Below are 22,301 nucleotides of genomic sequence, written 5' to 3' on the forward strand. Positions count from 1 at the left end.
CAACAGTGGACTAATTGCCCTAAATTTCCCACTGTTGAGAGGAGCAGGAACCCAGAGATTCCCTCCGCAGTGACAACAGTGGACTAATTTGCCCTAGATTTTTCACTGTTGAGAGGAGCAGGAACCCAGAGATTCCCTCCGCAGTGACAACAGTGGACTAATTGCCCTAAATTTCCCGTTGTTGAGAGGAGCAGGAACCCAGAGATTCCCTCCGCAGTCGCAAGAGCGCAGTAGCATAGCGGTATGGCATGCAGCTGGTAAGGCATATACAGTAAGGCGTGTAGCTGTGAGACGTGTGGCAGTAAGGCATGCCGCTGTGAGGCATGTAGCTGTAAGACCTTTCTTAAGGCAGTAAGTCTCCATGTCCTCATTGTAAGTCGTCATGTCCTTATCGTAAGTCCCCACGTCCTCATTGTAAGTCTCCATGTCCTTACTGTAATCCTCTATGTCCTTACTATGCCAGTCTGCCACTAACATCTCCATAACTAATTTGCCCTAGATTTCCCACTGTTGAGAGGAGCAGGAACCCAGAGATTCCCTCCGCAGTGACAACAGTGGACTAATTGCCCTAAATTTCCTAGTGTTGAGAGGAGCAGGAACCCAGAGATTCCCTCCGCAGTGACAACAGTGGACTAATTGCCCTAAGTTTCCCACTTTTGAGAGGAGCAGGAACCCAGAGATTCCCTCCGCAGTGACAATAGTGGACTAATTGCCCTAAATTTCCCACTGTTGAGAGGAGCAGGAACCCAGAGATTCCCTCCACAGTGACAACAGACTCTAATTTGCCCCAGGTTTCCCACTGTTGAGAGGAGCAGGAACCCAGAGATTCCCTCCGCAGTGACAACAGTGGACTAATTGCCCTAAATTTCCCACTGTTGAGAGGAGCAGGAACCCAGAGATTCCCTCCGCAGTGACAACAGTGGACTAATTGCCCTAAATTTCCCACTGGTGAGAGGAGCAGGAACCCAGAGATTCCCTCCGCAGTGACAACAGTGGACTAATTGCCCTCAATTTCAGCAGCAGCCAGCAGCCAGAAGCAGCCAGCAGCAGCCAGCAGCAGCCAGCAGCAGCAAGCAGCAGCCAGCAGCAGCCAGCAGCAGCAAGCAGCAGCCAGCAGCAGCCAGCAACCAGCAGCAAGCAGCAGCCAGCAGCAGCCAGCAGCCAGCAGCCAGCAAGCAGCAGGTAACAGCAGCAAGAAAGCAGCCAGCAGCCTGCAGCAGCAAGCACCCAGCAGCCAGCAGCAGCAATCAGCCAGCAGCAGCAAGCAGCCAGCAGCAGCAAGCAGCCAGCAGCAGCAAGCAGCAGCAAGCAGCAGCCAGCAGCAGCAAGCACCAGCAAGCAGCAGCAAGCACCAGCAAGCAGCAGCCAGCAGCAGCAAGCAGCAGCCAGCAGCATCAAGCAGCAGCCAACAGCAGCAAGCAGCCAGCAGCAGCCAGGAGTAGCAAGCAGCAGCAAGGAGCAGCAAGCAGCAGCCAGCAGCCCCAGCAGCCAGCAAGCAGCAAGCAGCCAGCAGCAGCAAGCAGCAGCAGCCAGCAGCCAGTCAGCAGCAGCCAGCAGCAAGCAGCAGCCAGCAGCAGCCACCAGCCAGCAGCAGCCACCAGCCAGCAGCAAGCAGCAGCCAGCAGCAGCACCACCACCACAACCACCTATGATTAGGTTGCCGCAGCATTCGCTAACCGGGGCCCTATATGAGGGGTCCCAAAAATGTTTTTACAATATGCAAGTTACCTTGATAACTCTATTATTCATGCAAAAATGCCATTTTGATATGTATATTTCTGGCAGAGATGGGCATAAATACTGCCGCTGTGAGGCATGTAGCTGTAAGACCTTTCTTAAGGCAGTAAGTCTCCATGTCCTCATCGTAAGTCATGTCCTTATCGTAAGTCCCCACGTCCTCATTGTATGTCTCCATGTCCTTACTGTAATCCTCTATGTCCTTACTATGCCAGTCTGCCACTAACATCTCCATAACTAATTTGCCCTAGATTTCCCACTGTTGAGAGGAGCAGGAACCCAGAGATTCTCTCCGCAGTGACAACAGTGGACTAATTGCCCTAAATTTCCCAGTGTTGAGAGGAGCAGGAACCCAGAGATTCCCTCCGCAGTGACAACAGTGGACTAATTGCCCTAAATTTCCCAGTGTTGAGAGGAGCAGGAACCCAGAGATTCCCTCCGCAGTGAAAACAGTGGACTAATTGCCCTAAATTTCCCACTTTTGAGAGGAGCAGGAACCCAGAGATTCCCTCCGCAGTGACAACAGTGGACTAATTTGCCCTAGATTTCCCACTGTTGAGAGGAGCAGGAACCCAGAGATTCCCTCCGCAGTGACAACAGTGGACTAATTGCCCTAAATTTTCCACTGTTGAGAGGAGCAGGAACCCAGAGATTCCCTCCGCAGTCGCAAGAGCGCAGTAGCATAGCGGTATGGCATGCAGCTGGTAAGGCATATACAGTAAGGCATGTAGCTGTGAGACGTGTGGCAGTAAGGCATGCCGCTGTGAGGCATGTAGCTGTAAGACCTTTCTTAAGGCAGTAATTCTCCATGTCCTCATTGTAAGTCGTCATGTCCTTATCGTAAGTCCCCACGTCCTCATTGTAAGTCTCCATGTCCTTACTGTAATCCTCTATGTCCTTACTATGCCAGTCTGCCACTAACATCTCCATAACTAATTTGCCCTAGATTTCCCACTGTTGAGAGGAGCAGGAACCCAGAGATTCCCTCCGCAGTGACAACAGTGGACTAATTGCCCTAAATTTCCCACTGTTGAGAGGAGCAGGAACCCAGAGATTCCCTCCGCAGTGACAACAGTGGACTAATTGCCCTAAATTTCCCACTTTTGAGAGGAGCAGGAACCCAGAGATTCCCTCCGCAGTGACAATAGTGGACTAATTGCCCTAAATTTTCCACTGTTGAGAGGAGCAGGAACCCAGAGATTCCCTCCGCAGTGACAACAGTGGACTAATTGCCCTAAATTTCCCACTGGTGAGAGGAGCAGGAACCCAGAGATTCCCTCCGCAGTGACAACAGTGGACTAATTGCCCTCAATTTCAGCAGCAGCCAGCAGCCAGAAGCAGCCAGCAGCAGCCAGCAGCAGCCAGCAGCAGCAAGCAGCAGCCAGCAGCAGCCAGCAGCAGCAAGCAGCAGCCAGCAGCAGCCAGCAACCAGCAGCAAGCAGCAGCCAGCAGCAGCCAGCAGCCAGCAGCCAGCAAGCAGCAGGTAACAGCAGCAAGAAAGCAGCCAGCAGCCTGCAGCAGCAAGCACCCAGCAGCCAGCAGCAGCAATCAGCCAGCAGCCAGCAGCAGCAATCAGCCAGCAGCAGCAAGCAGCCAGCAGCAGCAAGCAGCCAGCAGCAGCAAGCAGCAGCCAGCAGCAGCAAGCACCAGCAAGCAGCAGCAAGCACCAGCAAGCAGCAGCCAGCAGCAGCAAGCAGCAGCCAGCAGCATCAAGCAGCAGCCAACAGCAGCAAGCAGCCAGCAGCAGCCAGGAGTAGCAAGCAGCAGCAAGGAGCAGCAAGCAGCAGCCAGCAGCCCCAGCAGCCAGCAAGCAGCAAGCAGCCAGCAGCAGCAAGCAGCAGCAGCCAGCAGCCAGTCAGCAGCAGCCAGCAGGAAGCAGCAGCCAGCAGCAGCCACCAGCCAGCAGCAGCCACCAGCCAGCAGCAAGCAGCAGCCAGCAGCAGCACCACCACCACAACCACCTATGATTAGGTTGCCGCAGCATTCGCTAACCGGGGCCCTATATGAGGGGTCCCAAAAATGTTTTTACAATATGCAAGTTACCTTGATAACTCTATTATTCATGCAAAAATGCCATTTTGATATGTATATTTCTGGCAGAGATGGGCATAAATACTGCCGCTGTGAGGCATGTAGCTGTAAGACCTTTCTTAAGGCAGTAAGTCTCCATGTCCTCATCGTAAGTCATGTCCTTATCGTAAGTCCCCACGTCCTCATTGTATGTCTCCATGTCCTTACTGTAATCCTCTATGTCCTTACTATGCCAGTCTGCCACTAACATCTCCATAACTAATTTGCCCTAGATTTCCCACTGTTGAGAGGAGCAGGAACCCAGAGATTCTCTCCGCAGTGACAACAGTGGACTAATTGCCCTAAATTTCCCAGTGTTGAGAGGAGCAGGAACCCAGAGATTCCCTCCGCAGTGACAACAGTGGACTAATTGCCCTAAATTTCCCAGTGTTGAGAGGAGCAGGAACCCAGAGATTCCCTCCGCAGTGAAAACAGTGGACTAATTGCCCTAAATTTCCCACTTTTGAGAGGAGCAGGAACCCAGAGATTCCCTCCGCAGTGACAACAGTGGACTAATTTGCCCTAGATTTCCCACTGTTGAGAGGAGCAGGAACCCAGAGATTCCCTCCGCAGTGACAACAGTGGACTAATTGCCCTAAATTTTCCACTGTTGAGAGGAGCAGGAGCCCAGAGATTCCCTCCGCAGTCGCAAGAGCGCAGTAGCATAGCGGTATGGCATGCAGCTGGTAAGGCATATACAGTAAGGCATGTAGCTGTGAGACGTGTGGCAGTAAGGCATGCCGCTGTGAGGCATGTAGCTGTAAGACCTTTCTTAAGGCAGTAATTCTCCATGTCCTCATTGTAAGTCGTCATGTCCTTATCGTAAGTCCCCACGTCCTCATTGTAAGTCTCCATGTCCTTACTGTAATCCTCTATGTCCTTACTATGCCAGTCTGCCACTAACATCTCCATAACTAATTTGCCCTAGATTTCCCACTGTTGAGAGGAGCAGGAACCCAGAGATTCCCTCCGCAGTGACAACAGTGGACTAATTGCCCTAAATTTCCCACTGTTGAGAGGAGCAGGAACCCAGAGATTCCCTCCGCAGTGACAACAGTGGACTAATTGCCCTAAATTTCCCACTTTTGAGAGGAGCAGGAACCCAGAGATTCCCTCCGCAGTGACAATAGTGGACTAATTGCCCTAAATTTTCCACTGTTGAGAGGAGCAGGAACCCAGAGATTCCCTCCGCAGTGACAACAGTGGACTAACTGCCCTAAATTTCCCACTGGTGAGAGGAGCAGGAACCCAGAGATTCCCTCCGCAGTGACAACAGTGGACTAATTGCCCTCAATTTCAGCAGCAGCCAGCAGCCAGCAGCAGCCAGAAGCAAGCAGCAGCAAGCAGCAGCCAGCAGCAGCAAGCAGCAGCCAGCAGCAGCCAGCAAGCAGCAGCCAGCAGCAGCCAGCAAGCAGCAGGTAACAGCAGCAAGAAAGCAGCCAGCAGCCTGCAGCAGCAAGCAGCCAGCAGCAGCCAGCAGCAGCAAGCAGCCAGCAGCAGCAAGCAGCCAGCAGCAGCCAGCAGCAAGCAGCAGCAAGCAGCAGCCAGCAGCAGCAAGCACCAGCAAGCAGCAGCAAGCACTAGCCAGCAGCAGCCAGCAAGCAGCAGCAAGCAGCAGCCAGCAGCAGCCAGCAGTAGCCAGCAGCAGCAAGCAGCAGCCAGCAGCAGCAAGCAGCAGCCAGCAGCATCAAGCAGCAGCCAACAGCAGCAAGAAGCCAGCAGCAGCCAGCAGCAGCAAGCACCAGCAAGCAGCAGCAAGCACCAGCAAGCAGCAGCAAGCACCAGCCAGCAGCAGCCAGCAAGCAGCAGCAAGCAGCAGCCAGCAGCAGCCAGCAGTAGCCAGCAGCAGCAAGCAGCAGCCAGCAGCAGCAAGCAGCAGCCAGCAGCAGCAAGCAGCAGCCAGCAGCATCAAGCAGCAGCCAACAGCAGCAAGCAGCCAGCAAGGAGCAGCAAGCAGCAGCCAGCAGCCCCAGCAGCCAGCAAGCAGCAAGCAGCCTGCAGCAGCAAGCAGCAGCAGCCAGCAGCCAGTCAGCAGCAGACAGCAAGCAGCAGCCAGCAGCAGCCACCAGCCAGCAGCAGCCACCAGCCAGCAGCAAGCAGCAGCCAGCAGCAGCACCACCACCACAACCACCTATGATTAGGTTGCCGCAGCATTCGCTAACCGGGGCCCTATATGAGGGGCCCAAAAATGTTTTTACAATATGCAAGTTACCTTGATAATAACTCTATTATTCATGCAAAAATGACATTTTGATATGTATATTTCTGGCAGAGATGGGCATAAATACTGCCGCTGTGAGGCATGTAGCTGTAAGACCTTTCTTAAGGCAGTAAGTCTCCATGTCCTCATTGTAAGTCGTCATGTCCTTATCGTAAGTCCCCACGTCCTCATTGTATGTCTCCATGTCCTTACTGTAATCCTCTATGTTCTTACTATGCCAGTCTGCCACTAACATCTCCATAACTAATTTGCCCTAGATTTCCCACTGTTGAGAGGAGCAGGAACCCAGAGATTCTCTCTGCAGTGACAACAGTGGACTAATTGCCCTAAATTTCCCAGTGTTGAGAGGAGCAGGAACCCAGAGATTCCCTCCGCAGTGAAAACAGTGGACTAATTGCCCTAAATTTCCCACTTTTGAGAGGAGCAGGAACCCAGAGATTCCCTCCGCAGTGACAACAGTGGACTAATTTGCCCTAGATTTCCCACTGTTGAGAGGAGCAGGAACCCAGAGATTCCATCCGCAGTGACAACAGTGGACTAATTGCCCTAAATTTTCCACTGTTGAGAGGAGCAGGAACCCAGAGATTCCCTCCGCAGTCGCAAGAGCGCAGTAGCATAGCGGTATGGCATGGAGCTGGTAAGGCATATACAGTAAGGCATGTAGCTGTGAGACGTGTGGCAGTAAGGCATGCCGCTGTGAGGCATGTAGCTGTAAGACCTTTCTTAAGGCAGTAAGTCTCCATGTCCTCATTGTAAGTCGTCATGTCCTTATCGTAAGTCCCCACGTCCTCATTGTAAGTCTCCATGTCCTTACTGTAATCCTCTATGTCCTTACTATGCCAGTCTGCCACTAACATCTCCATAACTAATTTGCCCTAGATTTCCCACTGTTGAGAGGAGCAGGAACCCAGAGATTCCCTCCGCAGTGACAACAGTGGACTAATTGCCCTAAATTTCCCACTGTTGAGAGGAGCAGGAACCCAGAGATTCCCTCCGCAGTGACAACAGTGGACTAATTGCCCTAAATTTCCCACTTTTGAGAGGAGCAGGAACCCAGAGATTCCCTCCGCAGTGACAATAGTGGACTAATTGCTCTAAATTTCCCACTGTTGAGAGGAGCAGGAACCCAGAGATTCCCTCCGCAGTGACAACAGTGGACTAATTGCCCTAAATTTCCCACTGTTGAGAGGAGCAGGAACCCAGAGATTCCCTCCCCAGTGACAACAGTGGACTAATTGCCCTAAATTTCCCACTGTTGAGAGGAGCAGGAACCCAGAGATTCCCTCCGCAGTGACAACAGTGGACTAATTTGCCCTAGATTTTTCACTGTTGAGAGGAGCAGGAACCCAGAGATTCCCTCCGCAGTCGCAAGAGCGCAGTAGCATAGCGGTATGGCATGCAGCTGGTAAGGCATGCCGCTGTGAGGCATGTAGCTGTGAGACGTGTGGCAGTAAGGCATGCCGCTGTGAGGCATGTAGCTGTAAGACCTTTCTTAAGGCAGTAAGTCTCCATGTCCTCATTGTAAGTCGTCATGTCCTTATCGTAAGTCCCCACGTCCTCATTGTAAGTCTCCATGTCCTTACTGTAATCCTCTATGTCCTTACTATGCCAGTCTGCCACTAACATCTCCATAACTAATTTGCCCTAGATTTCCCACTGTTGAGAGGAGCAGGAACCCAGAGATTCCCTCCGCAGTGACAACAGTGGACTAATTGCCCTAAATTTCCCACTGTTGAGAGGAGCAGGAACCCAGAGATTCCCTCCGCAGTGACAACAGTGGACTAATTGCCCTAAGTTTCCCACTTTTGAGAGGAGCAGGAACCCAGAGATTCCCTCCGCAGTGACAATAGTGGACTAATTGCCCTAAATTTCCCACTGTTGAGAGGAGCAGGAACCCAGAGATTCCCTCCGCAGTGACAATAGTGGACTAATTGCTCTAAATTTCCCACTGTTGAGAGGAGCAGGAACCCAGAGATTCCCTCCGCAGTGACAACAGTGGACTAATTGCCCTAAATTTCCCACTGTTGAGAGGAGCAGGAACCCAGAGATTCCCTCCCCAGTGACAACAGTGGACTAATTGCCCTAAATTTCCCACTGTTGAGAGGAGCAGGAACCCAGAGATTCCCTCCGCAGTGACAACAGTGGACTAATTTGCCCTAGATTTTTCACTGTTGAGAGGAGCAGGAACCCAGAGATTCCCTCCGCAGTGACAACAGTGGACTAATTGCCCTAAATTTCCCGTTGTTGAGAGGAGCAGGAACCCAGAGATTCCCTCCGCAGTCGCAAGAGCGCAGTAGCATAGCGGTATGGCATGCAGCTGGTAAGGCATATACAGCAAGGCATGTAGCTGTGAGACGTGTGGCAGTAAGGCATGCCGCTGTGAGGCATGTAGCTGTGAGACGTGTGGCAGTAAGGCATGCCGCTGTGAGGCATGTAGCTGTAAGACCTTTCTTAAGGCAGTAAGTCTCCATGTCCTCATTGTAAGTCGTCATGTCCTTATCGTAAGTCCCCACGTCCTCATTGTAAGTCTCCATGTCCTTACTGTAATCCTCTATGTCCTTACTATGCCAGTCTGCCACTAACATCTCCATAACTAATTTGCCCTAGATTTCCCACTGTTGAGAGGAGCAGGAACCCAGAGATTCCCTCCGCAGTGACAACAGTGGACTAATTGCCCTAAATTTCCCACTGTTGAGAGGAGCAGGAACCCAGAGATTCCCTCCGCAGTGACAACAGTGGACTAATTGCCCTAAGTTTCCCACTTTTGAGAGGAGCAGGAACCCAGAGATTCCCTCCGCAGTGACAATAGTGGACTAATTGCCCTAAATTTCCCACTGTTGAGAGGAGCAGGAACCCAGAGATTCCCTCCGCAGTGACAACAGACTCTAATTTGCCCCAGGTTTCCCACTGTTGAGAGGAGCAGGAACCCAGAGATTCCCTCCGCAGTGACAACAGTGGACTAATTGCCCTAAATTTCCCACTGTTGAGAGGAGCAGGAACCCAGAGATTCCCTCCGCAGTGACAACAGTGGACTAATTGCCCTAAATTTCCCACTGGTGAGAGGAGCAGGAACCCAGAGATTCCCTCCGCAGTGACAACAGTGGACTAATTGCCCTCAATTTCAGCAGCAGCCAGCAGCAAGCAGCAGCCAGCAGCAGCAAGCAGCAGCCAGCAGCAGCCAGCAACCAGCAGCAAGCAGCAGCCAGCAGCAGCAGCCAGCAGCCAGCAGCAGCCAGCAGCAGCCAGCAAGCAGCCAGCAGCCAGCAGCAGCAAGCAGCCAGCAAGCAGCCAGCAGCAGCCAGCAGCAGCAATCAGCCAGCAGCCAGCAGCAGCAATCAGCCAGCAGCAGCAAGCAGCCAGCAGCAGCAAGCAGCCAGCAGCAGCAAGCAGCAGCAAGCAGCAGCAAGCAGCAGCCAGCAGCAGCAAGCACCAGCAAGCAGCAGCAAGCACCAGCAAGCAGCAGCCAGCAGCAGCAAGCAGCAGCCAGCAGCATCAAGCAGCAGCCAACAGCATCAAGCAGCAGCCAACAGCAGCAAGCAGCCAGCAGCAGCCAGGAGTAGCAAGCAGCAGCAAGGAGCAGCAAGCAGCAGCCAGCAGCCCCAGCAGCCAGCAAGCAGCAAGCAGCCAGCAGCAGCAAGCAGCAGCAGCCAGCAGCCAGTCAGCAGCAGCCAGCAGCCAGTCAGCAGCAGCCAGCAGCAAGCAGCAGCCAGCAGCAAGCAGCAGCCAGCAGCAGCACCACCACCACAACCACCTATGATTAGGTTGCCGCAGCATTCGCTAACCGGGGCCCTATATGAGGGGTCCCAAAAATGTTTTTACAATATGCAAGTTACCTTGATAATAACTCTATTATTCATGCAAAAATGACATTTTGATATGTATATTTCTGGCAGAGATGGGCATAAATACTGCCGCTGTGAGGCATGTAGCTGTAAGACCTTTCTTAAGGCAGTAAGTCTCCATGTCCTCATCGTAAGTCATGTCCTTATCGTAAGTCCCCACGTCCTCATTGTATGTCTCCATGTCCTTACTGTAATCCTCTATGTCCTTACTATGCCAGTCTGCCACTAACATCTCCATAACTAATTTGCCCTAGATTTCCCACTGTTGAGAGGAGCAGGAACCCAGAGATTCTCTCCGCAGTGACAACAGTGGACTAATTGCCCTAAATTTCCCAGTGTTGAGAGGAGCAGGAACCCAGAGATTCCCTCCGCAGTGACAACAGTGGACTAATTGCCCTAAATTTCCCACTGTTGAGAGGAGCAGGAACCCAGAGATTCCCTCCGCAGTGACAACAGTGGACTAATTGCCCTAAATTTCCCACTTTTGAGAGGAGCAGGAACCCAGAGATTCCCTCCGCAGTGACAATAGTGGACTAATTGCTCTAAATTTCCCACTGTTGAGAGGAGCAGGAACCCAGAGATTCCCTCCGCAGTGACAACAGTGGACTAATTGCCCTAAATTTCCCACTGTTGAGAGGAGCAGGAACCCAGAGATTCCCTCCCCAGTGACAACAGTGGACTAACTGCCCTAAATTTTCCACTGTTGAGAGGAGCAGGAACCCAGAGATTCCCTCCGCAGTGACAACAGTGGACTAATTTGCCCTAGATTTTCCACTGTTGAGAGGAGCAGGAACCCAGAGATTCCCTCCGCAGTGACAACAGTGGACTAATTGCCCTAAATTTCCCGTTGTTGAGAGGAGCAGGAACCCAGAGATTCCCTCCGCAGTCGCAAGAGCGCAGTAGCATAGCGGTATGGCATGCAGCTGGTAAGGCATATACAGTAAGGCATGTAGCTGTGAGACGTGTGGCAGTAAGGCATGCCGCTGTGAGGCATGTAGCTGTAAGACCTTTCTTAAGGCTGTAAGTCTCCATGTCCTCATTGTAAGTCGTCATGTCCTTATCGTAAGTCCCCACGTCCTCATTGTAAGTCTCCATGTCCTTACTGTAATCCTCTATGTCCTTACTATGCCAGTCTGCCACTAACATCTCCATAACTAATTTGCCCTAGATTTCCCACTGTTGAGAGGAGCAGGAACCCAGAGATTCCCTCCGCAGTGACAACAGTGGACTAATTGCCCTAAATTTCCCACTGTTGAGAGGAGCAGGAACCCAGAGATTCCCTCCGCAGTGACAACAGTGGACTAATTGCCCTAAATTTCCCACTTTTGAGAGGAGCAGGAACCCAGAGATTCCCTCCGCAGTGACAATAGTGGACTAATTGCCCTAAATTTCCCACTGTTGAGAGGAGCAGGAACCCAGAGATTCCCTCCGCAGTGACAACAGTGGACTAATTTGCCCCAGATTTCCCACTGTTGAGAGGAGCAGGAACCCAGAGATTCCCTCCGCAGTGACAACAGTAGACTAATTGCCCTAAATTTTCCACTGTTGAGAGGAGCAGGAACCCAGAGATTCCCTCCGCAGTGACAACAGTGGACTAACTGCCCTAAATTTCCCACTGGTGAGAGGAGCAGGAACCCAGAGATTCCCTCCGCAGTGACAACAGTGGACTAATTGCCCTCAATTTCAGCAGCAGCCAGCAGCCAGCAGCAGCCAGAAGCAAGCAGCAGCAAGCAGCAGCCAGCAGCAGCAAGCAGCAGCCAGCAGCAGCAAGCAGCAGCAAGCAGCAGCCAGCAAGCAGCAGCAAGCAGCAGCCAGCAGCAGCCAGCAAGCAGCAGGTAACAGCAGCAAGAAAGCAGCCAGCAGCCTGCAGCAGCAAGCAGCCAGCAGCAGCCAGCAGCAGCAAGCAGCCAGCAGCAGCAAGCAGCCAGCAGCAAGCAGCAGCCAGCAGCAGCAAGCACCAGCAAGCAGCAGCAAGCACTAGCCAGCAGCAGCCAGCAGCAGCAAGTAGCAGCAAGCAGCAGCCAGCAGCAGCCAGCAGTAGCCAGCAGCAGCAAGCAGTAGCCAGCAGCAGCAAGCAGCAGCCAGCAGCATCAAGCAGCAGCCAACAGCATCAAGCAGCAGCCAACAGCAGCAAGAAGCCAGCAGCAGCCAGCAGCAGCAAGCACCAGCAAGCAGCAGCAAGCAGCAGCAAGCAGCAGCCAGGAAGCAGCAGCAAGCAGCAGCCAGCAGCAGCCAGCAGTAGCCAGCAGCAGCAAGCAGCAGCCAGCAGCATCAAGCAGCAGCCAACAGCAGCAAGCAGCCAGCAGCAGCCAGCAGCAGCAAGGAGCAGCAAGCAGCAGCCAGCAGCCCCAGCAGCCAGCAAGCAGCAAGCAGCCTGCAGCAGCAGCCAGCAGCCAGTCGGCAGCAGACAGCAAGCAGCAGCCAGCAGCAGCCACCAGCCAGCAGCAGCCACCAGCCAGCAGCAGCCACCAGCCAACAGCAAGCAGCAGCCAGCAGCAGCACCACCACCACAACCACCTATGATTAGGTTGCATTCGCTAACCGGGGCCCTATATGAGGGGCCCAAAAATGTTTTTACAATATGCAAGTTACCTTGATAATAACTCTATTATTCATGCAAAAATGACATTTTGATATGTATATTTCTGGCAGAGATGGGCATAAATACTGCCGCTGTGAGGCATGTTGCTGAAAGACCTTTCTTAAGGCAGTAAGTCTCCATGTCCTCATTGTAAGTCGTCATGTCCTTATCGTAAGTCCCCACGTCCTCATTATATGTCTCCATGTCCTTACTGTAATCCTCTATGTTCTTACTATGCCAGTCTGCCACTAACATCTCCATAACTAATTTGCCCTAGATTTCCCACTGTTGAGAGGAGCAGGAACCCAGTGATTCTCTCCGCAGTGACAACAGTGGACTAATTGCCCTAAATTTTCCACTGTTGAGAGGAGCAGGAACCCAGAGATTCCCTCCGCAGTCGCAAGAGCGCAGTAGCATAGCGGTATTGCATGCAGCTGGTAAGGCATATACAGTAAGGCATGTAGCTGTGAGACGTGTGGCAGTAAGGCATGCCGCTGTGAGGCATGTAGCTGTAAGACCTTTCTTAAGGCAGTAAGTCTCCATGTCCTCATTGTAAGTCGTCATGTCCATATCGTAAGTCCCCACGTCCTCATTGTAAGTCTCCATGTCCTTACTGTAATCCTCTATGTCCTTACTATGCCAGTCTGCCACTAACATCTCCATAACTAATTTGCCCTAGATTTCCCACTGTTGAGAGGAGCAGGAACCCAGAGATTCCCTCCGCAGTGACAACAGTGGACTAATTGCCCTAAATTTCCCACTGTTGAGAGGAGCAGGAACCCAGAGATTCCCTCCGCAGTGACAACAGTGGACTAATTGCCCTAAATTTCCCACTTTTGAGAGGAGCAGGAACCCAGAGATTCCCTCCGCAGTGACAATAGTGGACTAATTGCTCTAAATTTCCCACTGTTAAGAGGAGCAGGAACCCAGAGATTCCCTCCGCAGTGACAACAGTGGACTAATTGCCCTAAATTTCCCACTGTTGAGAGGAGCAGGAACCCAGAGATTCCTTCCCCAGTGACAACAGTGGACTAATTGCCCTAAATTTCCCACTGTTGAGAGGAGCAGGAACCCAGAGATTCCCTCCGCAGTGACAACAGTGGACTAATTTGCCCTAGATTTTTCACTGTTGAGAGGAGCAGGAACCCAGAGATTCCCTCCGCAGTGACAACAGTGGACTAATTGCCCTAAATTTCCCGTTGTTGAGAGGAGCAGGAACCCAGAGATTCCCTCCGCAGTCGCAAGAGCGCAGTAGCATAGCGGTATGGCATGCAGCTGGTAAGGCATATACAGTAAGGCGTGTAGCTGTGAGACGTGTGGCAGTAAGGCATGCCGCTGTGAGGCATGTAGCTGTAAGACCTTTCTTAAGGCAGTAAGTCTCCATGTCCTCATTGTAAGTCGTCATGTCCTTATCGTAAGTCCCCACGTCCTCATTGTAAGTCTCCATGTCCTTACTGTAATCCTCTATGTCCTTACTATGCCAGTCTGCCACTAACATCTCCATAACTAATTTGCCCTAGATTTCCCACTGTTGAGAGGAGCAGGAACCCAGAGATTCCCTCCGCAGTGACAACAGTGGACTAATTGCCCTAAATTTCCTAGTGTTGAGAGGAGCAGGAACCCAGAGATTCCCTCCGCAGTGACAACAGTGGACTAATTGCCCTAAGTTTCCCACTTTTGAGAGGAGCAGGAACCCAGAGATTCCCTCCGCAGTGACAATAGTGGACTAATTGCCCTAAATTTCCCACTGTTGAGAGGAGCAGGAACCCAGAGATTCCCTCCACAGTGACAACAGACTCTAATTTGCCCCAGGTTTCCCACTGTTGAGAGGAGCAGGAACCCAGAGATTCCCTCCGCAGTGACAACAGTGGACTAATTGCCCTAAATTTCCCACTGTTGAGAGGAGCAGGAACCCAGAGATTCCCTCCGCAGTGACAACAGTGGACTAATTGCCCTAAATTTCCCACTGGTGAGAGGAGCAGGAACCCAGAGATTCCCTCCGCAGTGACAACAGTGGACTAATTGCCCTCAATTTCAGCAGCAGCCAGCAGCCAGAAGCAGCCAGCAGCAGCCAGCAGCAGCCAGCAGCAGCAAGCAGCAGCCAGCAGCAGCCAGCAGCAGCAAGCAGCAGCCAGCAACCAGCAGCAAGCAGCAGCCAGCAGCAGCCAGCAGCCAGCAGCCAGCAAGCAGCAGGTAACAGCAGCAAGAAAGCAGCCAGCAGCCTGCAGCAGCAAGCACCCAGCAGCCAGCAGCAGCAATCAGCCAGCAGCCAGCAGCAGCAATCAGCCAGCAGCAGCAAGCAGCCAGCAGCAGCAAGCAGCCAGCAGCAGCAAGCAGCAGCAAGCAGCAGCCAGCAGCAGCAAGCACCAGGAAGCAGCAGCAAGCACCAGCAAGCAGCAGCCAGCAGCAGCAAGCAGCAGCCAGCAGCATCAAGCAGCAGCCAACAGCAGCAAGCAGCCAGCAGCAGCAGGAGTAGCAAGCAGCAGCAAGCAGCAGCAAGGAGCAGCAAGCAGCAGCCAGCAGCCCCAGCAGCCAGCAAGCAGCAAGCAGCCAGCAGCAGCAAGCAGCAGCAGCCAGCAGCCAGTCAGCAGCAGCCAGCAGCAAGCAGCAGCCAGCAGCAGCCACCAGCCAGCAGCAGCCACCAGCCAGCAGCAAGCAGCAGCCAGCAGCAGCACCACCACCACAACCACCTATGATTAGGTTGCCGCAGCATTCGCTAACCGGGGCCCTATATGAGGGGTCCCAAAAATGTTTTTACAATATGCAAGTTACCTTGATAACTCTATTATTCATGCAAAAATGCCATTTTGATATGTATATTTCTGGCAGAGATGGGCATAAATACTGCCGCTGTGAGGCATGTAGCTGTAAGACCTTTCTTAAGGCAGTAAGTCTCCATGTCCTCATCGTAAGTCATGTCCTTATCGTAAGTCCCCACGTCCTCATTGTATGTCTCCATGTCCTTACTGTAATCCTCTATGTCCTTACTATGCCAGTCTGCCACTAACATCTCCATAACTAATTTGCCCTAGATTTCCCACTGTTGAGAGGAGCAGGAACCCAGAGATTCTCTCCGCAGTGACAACAGTGGACTAATTGCCCTAAATTTCCCACTGTTGAGAGGAGCAGGAACCCAGAGATTCCCTCCGCAGTGACAACAGTGGACTAATTGCCCTAAATTTCCCACTTTTGAGAGGAGCAGGAACCCAGAGATTCCCTCCGCAGTGACAATAGTGGACTAATTGCCCTAAATTTCCCACTGTTGAGAGGAGCAGGAACCCAGAGATTCCCTCCGCAGTGACAACAGACTCTAATTTGCCCCAGGTTTCCCACTGTTGAGAGGAGCAGGAACCCAGAGATTCCCTCCGCAGTGACAACAGTGGACTAATTGCCCTAAATTTCCCACTGTTGAGAGGAGCAGGAACCCAGAGATTCCCTCCGCAGTGACAACAGTGGACTAATTGCCCTAAATTTCCCACTGGTGAGAGGAGCAGGAACCCAGAGATTCCCTCCGCAGTGACAACAGTGGACTAATTGCCCTCAATTTCAGCAGCAGCCAGCAGCAAGCAGCAGCCAGCAGCAGCAAGCAGCAGCCAGCAGCAGCCAGCAACCAGCAGCAAGCAGCAGCCAGCAGCAGCAGCCAGCAGCCAGCAGCAGCCAGCAGCAGCCAGCAAGCAGCCAGCAGCCAGCAGCAGCAAGCAGCCAGCAACCAGCCAGCAGCAGCCAGCAGCAGCAATCAGCCAGCAGCAGCAAGCAGCCAGCAGCAGCAAGCAGCAGCAAGCAGCAGCAAGCAGCAGCCAGCAGCAGCAAGCAGCAGCAAGCACCAGCAAGCAGCAGCCAGCAGCAGCAAGCAGCAGCCAGCAGCATCAAGCAGCAGCCAACAGCATCAAGCAGCAGCCAACAGCAGCAAGCAGCCAGCAGCAGCCAGGAGTAGCAAGCAGCAGCAAGGAGCAGCAAGCAGCAGCCAGCAGCCCCAGCAGCCAGCAAGCAGCAAGCAGCCAGCAGCAGCAAGCAGCAGCAGCCAGCAGCCAGTCAGCAGCAGCCAGCAGCAAGCAGCAGCCAGCAGCAAGCAGCAGCCAGCAGCAGCACCACCACCACAACCACCTATGATTAGGTTGCCGCAGCATTCGCTAACCGGGGCCCTATATGAGGGGTCCCAAAAATGTTTTTACAATATGCAAGTTACCTTGATAATAACTCTATTATTCATGCAAAAATGACATTTTGATATGTATATTTCTGGCAGAGATGGGCATAAATACTGCCGCTGTGAGGCATGTAGCTGTAAGACCTTTCTTAAGGCAGTAAGTCTCCATGTCCTCATCGTAAGTCATGTCCTTATCGTAAGTCCCCACGTCCTCATTGTATGTCTCCATGTCCTTACTGTAATCCTCTATGTCCTTACTATGCCAGTCTGCCACTAACATCTCCATAACTAATTTGCCCTAGATTTCCCACTGTTGAGAGGAGCAGGAACCCAGAGATTCTCTCCGCAGTGACAACAGTGGACTAATTGCCCTAAATTTCCCAGTGTTGAGAGGAGCAGGAACCCAGAGATTCCCTCCGCAGTGACAACAGTGGACTAATTGCCCTAAATTTCCCACTGTTGAGAGGAGCAGGAACCCAGAGATTCCCTCCGCAGTGACAACAGTGGACTAATTGCCCTAAATTTCTCACTTTTGAGAGGAGCAGGAACCCAGAGATTCCCTCCGCAGTGACAATAGTGGACTAATTGCTCTAAATTTCCCACTGTTGAGAGGAGCAGGAACCCAGAGATTCCCTCCGCAGTGACAACAGTGGACTAATTGCCCTAAATTTCCCACTGTTGAGAGGAGCAGGAACCCAGAGATTCCCTCCCCAGTGACAACAGTGGACTAATTGCCCTAAATTTCCCACTGTTGAGAGGAGCAGGAACCCAGAGATTCCCTCCGCAGTGACAACAGTGGACTAATTGCCCTAAATTTCCCACTGGTGAGAGGAGCAGGAACCCAGAGATTCCCTCCGCAGTGACAACAGTGGACTAATTGCCCTCAATTTCAGCAGCAGCCAGCAGCCAGAAGCAGCCAGAAGCAAGCAGCAGCAAGCAGCAGCCAGCAGCAGCCAGCAGCAGCAAGCAGCAGCCAGCAGCAGCCAGCAACCAGCAGCAAGCAGCAGCCAGCAGCAGCAGCCAGCAGCCAGCAGCAGCCAGCAGCAGCCAGCAAGCAGCCAGCAGCCAGCAGCCAGCAAGCAGCCAGCAAGCAGCCAGCAGCCAGCAGCAGCCAGCAGCAGCAATCAGCCAGCAGCCAGCAGCAGCAATCAGCCAGCAGCAGCAAGCAGCCAGCAGCAGCAAGCAGCCAGCAGCAGCAAGCAGCAGCAAGCAGCAGCAAGCAGCAGCCAGCAGCAGCAAGGACCAGCAAGCAGCAGCAAGCACCAGCAAGCAGCAGCCAGCAGCATCAAGCAGCAGCCAACAGCATCAAGCAGCAGCCAACAGCAGCAAGCAGCCAGCAGCAGCCAGGAGTAGCAAGCAGCAGCAAGGAGCAGCAAGCAGCAGCCAGCAGCCCCAGCAGCCAGCAAGCAGCAAGCAGCCAGCAGCAGCAAGCAGCAGCAGCCAGCAGCCAGTCAGCAGCAGCCAGCAGCCAGTCAGCAGCAGCCAGCAGCAAGCAGCAGCCAGCAGCAAGCAGCAGCCAGCAGCAGCACCACCACCACAACCACCTATGATTAGGTTGCCGCAGCATTCGCTAACCGGGGCCCTATATGAGGGGTCCCAAAAATGTTTTTACAATATGCAAGTTACCTTGATAATAACTCTATTATTCATGCAAAAATGACATTTTGATATGTATATTTCTGGCAGAGATGGGCATAAATACTGCCGCTGTGAGGCATGTAGCTGTAAGACCTTTCTTAAGGCAGTAAGTCTCCATGTCCTCATCGTAAGTCATGTCCTTATCGTAAGTCCCCACGTCCTCATTGTATGTCTCCATGTCCTTACTGTAATTCTCTATGTCCTTACTATGCCAGTCTGCCACTAACATCTCCATAACTAATTTGCCCTAGATTTCCCACTGTTGAGAGGAGCAGGAACCCAGAGATTCTCTCCGCAGTGACAACAGTGGACTAATTGCCCTAAATTTCCCAGTGTTGAGAGGAGCAGGAACCCAGAGATTCCCTCCGCAGTGACAACAGTGGACTAATTGCCCTAAATTTCCCAGTGTTGAGAGGAGCAGGAACCCAGAGATTCCCTCCGCAGTGACAACAGTGGACTAATTGCCCTAAATTTCCCACTGTTGAGAGGAGCAGGAACCCAGAGATTCCCTCCGCAGTGACAACAGTGGACTAATTGCCCTAAATTTCCCACTTTTGAGAGGAGCAGGAACCCAGAGATTCCCTCCGCAGTGACAATAGTGGACTAATTGCTCTAAATTTTCCACTGTTGAGAGGAGCAGGAACCCAGAGATTCCCTCCGCAGTGACAACAGTGGACTAATTGCCCTAAATTTCCCACTGTTGAGAGGAGCAGGAACCCAGAGATTCCCTCCCCAGTGACAACAGTGGACTAATTGCCCTAAATTTCCCACTGTTGAGAGGAGCAGGAACCCAGAGATTCCCTCCGCAGTGACAACAGTGGACTAATTTACCCTAGATTTTTCACTGTTGAGAGGAGCAGGAACCCAGAGATTCCCTCCGCAGTGACAACAGTGGACTAATTGCCCTAAATTTCCCGTTGTTGAGAGGAGCAGGAACCCAGAGATTCCCTCCGCAGTCGCAAGAGCGCAGTAGCATAGCGGTATGGCATGCAGCTGGTAAGGCATATACAGCAAGGCATGTAGCTGTGAGACGTGTGGCAGTAAGGCATGCCGCTGTGAGGCATGTAGCTGTAAGACCTTTCTTAAGGCAGTAAGTCTCCATGTCCTCATTGTAAGTCGTCATGTCCTTATCGTAAGTCCCCACGTCCTCATTGTAAGTCTCCATGTCCTTACTGTAATCCTCTATGTCCTTACTATGCCAGTCTGCCACTAACATCTCCATAACTAATTTGCCCTAGATTTCCCACTGTTGAGAGGAGCAGGAACCCAGAGATTCCCTCCGCAGTGACAACAGTGGACTAATTGCCCTAAATTTCCCACTGTTGAGAGGAGCAGGAACCCAGAGATTCCCTCCGCAGTGACAACAGTGGACTAATTGCCCTAAGTTTCCCACTTTTGAGAGGAGCAGGAACCCAGAGATTCCCTCCGCAGTGACAATAGTGGACTAATTGCCCTAAATTTCCCACTGTTGAGAGGAGCAGGAACCCAGAGATTCCCTCCGCAGTGACAACAGTGGACTAATTGCCCTAAATTTCCCACTGTTGAGAGGAGCATGAACCCAGAGATTCCCTCCGCAGTGACAACAGTGGACTAATTGCCCTAAATTTCCCACTGGTGAGAGGAGCAGGAACCCAGAGATTCCCTCCGCAGTGACAACAGTGGACTAATTGCCCTCAATTTCAGCAGCAGCCAGCAGCCAGAAGCAGCCAGAAGCAAGCAGCAGCAAGCAGCAGCCGGCAGCCAGCAGCAGCCAGCAGCAGCCAGCAGCAGCCAGCAGCAGCAAGCAGCAGCCAGCAGCAGCCAGCAACCAGCAGGAAGCAGCAGCCAGCAGCAGCAGCCAGCAGCCAGCAGCAGCCAGCAGCAGCCAGCAAGCAGCAGGTAACAGCAGCAAGAAAGCAGCCAGCAGCCTGCAGCAGCAAGCAGCCAGCAGCCAGCAGCAGCAAGCAGCCAGCAAGCAGCCAGCAGCCAGCAGCAGCCAGCAGCAGCAATCAGCCAGCAGCCAGCAGCAGCATTCAGCCAGCAGCAGCAAGCAGCCAGCAGCAGCAAGCAGCCAGCAGCAGCAAGCAGCAGCAAGCAGCAGCCAGCAGCAGCAAGCACCAGCAAGCAGCAGCAAGCACCAGCAAGCAGCAGCCAGCAGCAGCAAGCAGCAGCCAGCAGCATCAAGCAGCAGCCAACAGCAGCAAGCAGCCAGCAGCAGCCAGGAGTAGCAAGCAGCAGCAAGGAGCAGCAAGCAGCAGCTAGCAGCCCCAGCAGCCAGCAAGCAGCAAGCAGCCAGCAGCAGCAAGCAGCAGCAGCCAGCAGCCAGTCAGCAGCAGCCAGCAGCCAGTCAGCAGCAGCCAGCAGCAAGCAGCAGCCAGCAGCAGCACCACCACCACAACCACCTATGATTAGGTTGCCGCAGCATTCGCTAACCGGGGCCCTATATGAGGGGTCCCAAAAATGTTTTTACAATATGCAAGTTACCTTGATAATAACTCTATTATTCATGCAAAAATGACATTTTGATATGTATATTTCTGGCAGAGATGGGCATAAATACTGCCGCTGTGAGGCATGTAGCTGTAAGACCTTTCTTAAGGCAGTAAGTATCCATGTCCTCATCGTAAGTCATGTCCTTATCGTAAGTCCCCACGTCCTCATTGTATGTCTCCATGTCCTTACTGTAATCCTCTATGTCCTTACTATGCCAGTCTGCCACTAACATCTCCATAACTAATTTGCCCTAGATTTCCCACTGTTGAGAGGAGCAGGAACCCAGAGATTCTCTCCGCAGTGACAACAGTGGACTAATTGCCCTAAATTTCCCAGTGTTGAGAGGAGCAGGAACCCAGAGATTCCCTCCGCAGTGACAACAGTGGACTAATTGCCCTAAATTTCCCAGTGTTGAGAGGAGCAGGAACCCAGAGATTCCCTCCGCAGTAAAAACAGTGGACTAATTGCCCTAAATTTCCCACTTTTGAGAGGAGCAGGAACCCAGAGATTCCCTCCGCAGTGACAACAGTGGACTAACTGCCCTAAATTTTCCACTGTTGAGAGGAGCAGGAACCCAGAGATTCCCTCCGCAGTCGCAAGAGCGCAGTAGCATAGCGGTATGGCATGCAGCTGGTAAGGCATATACAGTAAGGCATGTAGCTGTGAGACGTGTGGCAGTAAGGCATGCCGCTCTGAGGCATGTAGCTGTAAGACCTTTCTTAAGGCAGTAATTCTCCATGTCCTCATTGTAAGTCGTCATGTCCTTATCGTAAGTCCCCACGTCCTCATTGTAAGTCTCCATGTCCTTACTGTAATCCTCTATGTCCTTACTATGCCAGTCTGCCACTAACATCTCCATAACTAATTTGCCCTAGATTTCCCACTGTTGAGAGGAGCAGGAACCCAGAGATTCCCTCCGCAGTGACAACAGTGGACTAATTGCCCTAAATTTCCCACTTTTGAGAGGAGCAGGAACCCAGAGATTCCCTCCGCAGTGACAATAGTGGACTAATTGCTCTAAATTTCCCACTGTTGAGAGGAGCAGGAACCCAGAGATTCCCTCCGCAGTGACAACAGTGGACTAATTTGCCCTAGATTTCCCACTGTTGAGAGGAGCAGGAACCCAGAGATTCCCTCCGCAGTGACAACAGTGGACTAATTGCCCTAAATTTCCCACTGTTGAGAGGAGCAGGAACCCAGCGATTCCCTCCGCAGTGACAACAGTGGACTAATTGCACTAAATTTCCCACTTTTGAGAGGAGCAGGAACCCAGAGATTCCCTCCGCAGTGACAACAGTGGACTAATTGCCCTAAATTTCCCACTGTTGAGAGGAGCAGGAACCCAGAGATTCCCTCCGCAGTGACAACAGTGGACTAATTGCCCTAAATTTCTCACTGGTGAGAGGAGCAGGAACCCAGAGATTCCCTCCGCAGTGACAACAGTGGACTAATTGCCCTAAATGTTCCACTGTTGAGAGGAGCAGGAACCCAGAGATTCCCTCCGCAGTGACAACAGTGGACTAACTGCCCTAAATTTCCCACTGGTGAGAGGAGCAGGAACCCAGAGATTCCCTCCGCAGTGACAACAGTGGA

The sequence above is a fragment of the Ornithodoros turicata genome, chromosome 9 (assembly GCF_037126465.1).
Source record: "Ornithodoros turicata isolate Travis chromosome 9, ASM3712646v1, whole genome shotgun sequence".
Lineage (NCBI taxonomy): Eukaryota > Metazoa > Arthropoda > Arachnida > Ixodida > Argasidae > Ornithodoros > Ornithodoros turicata.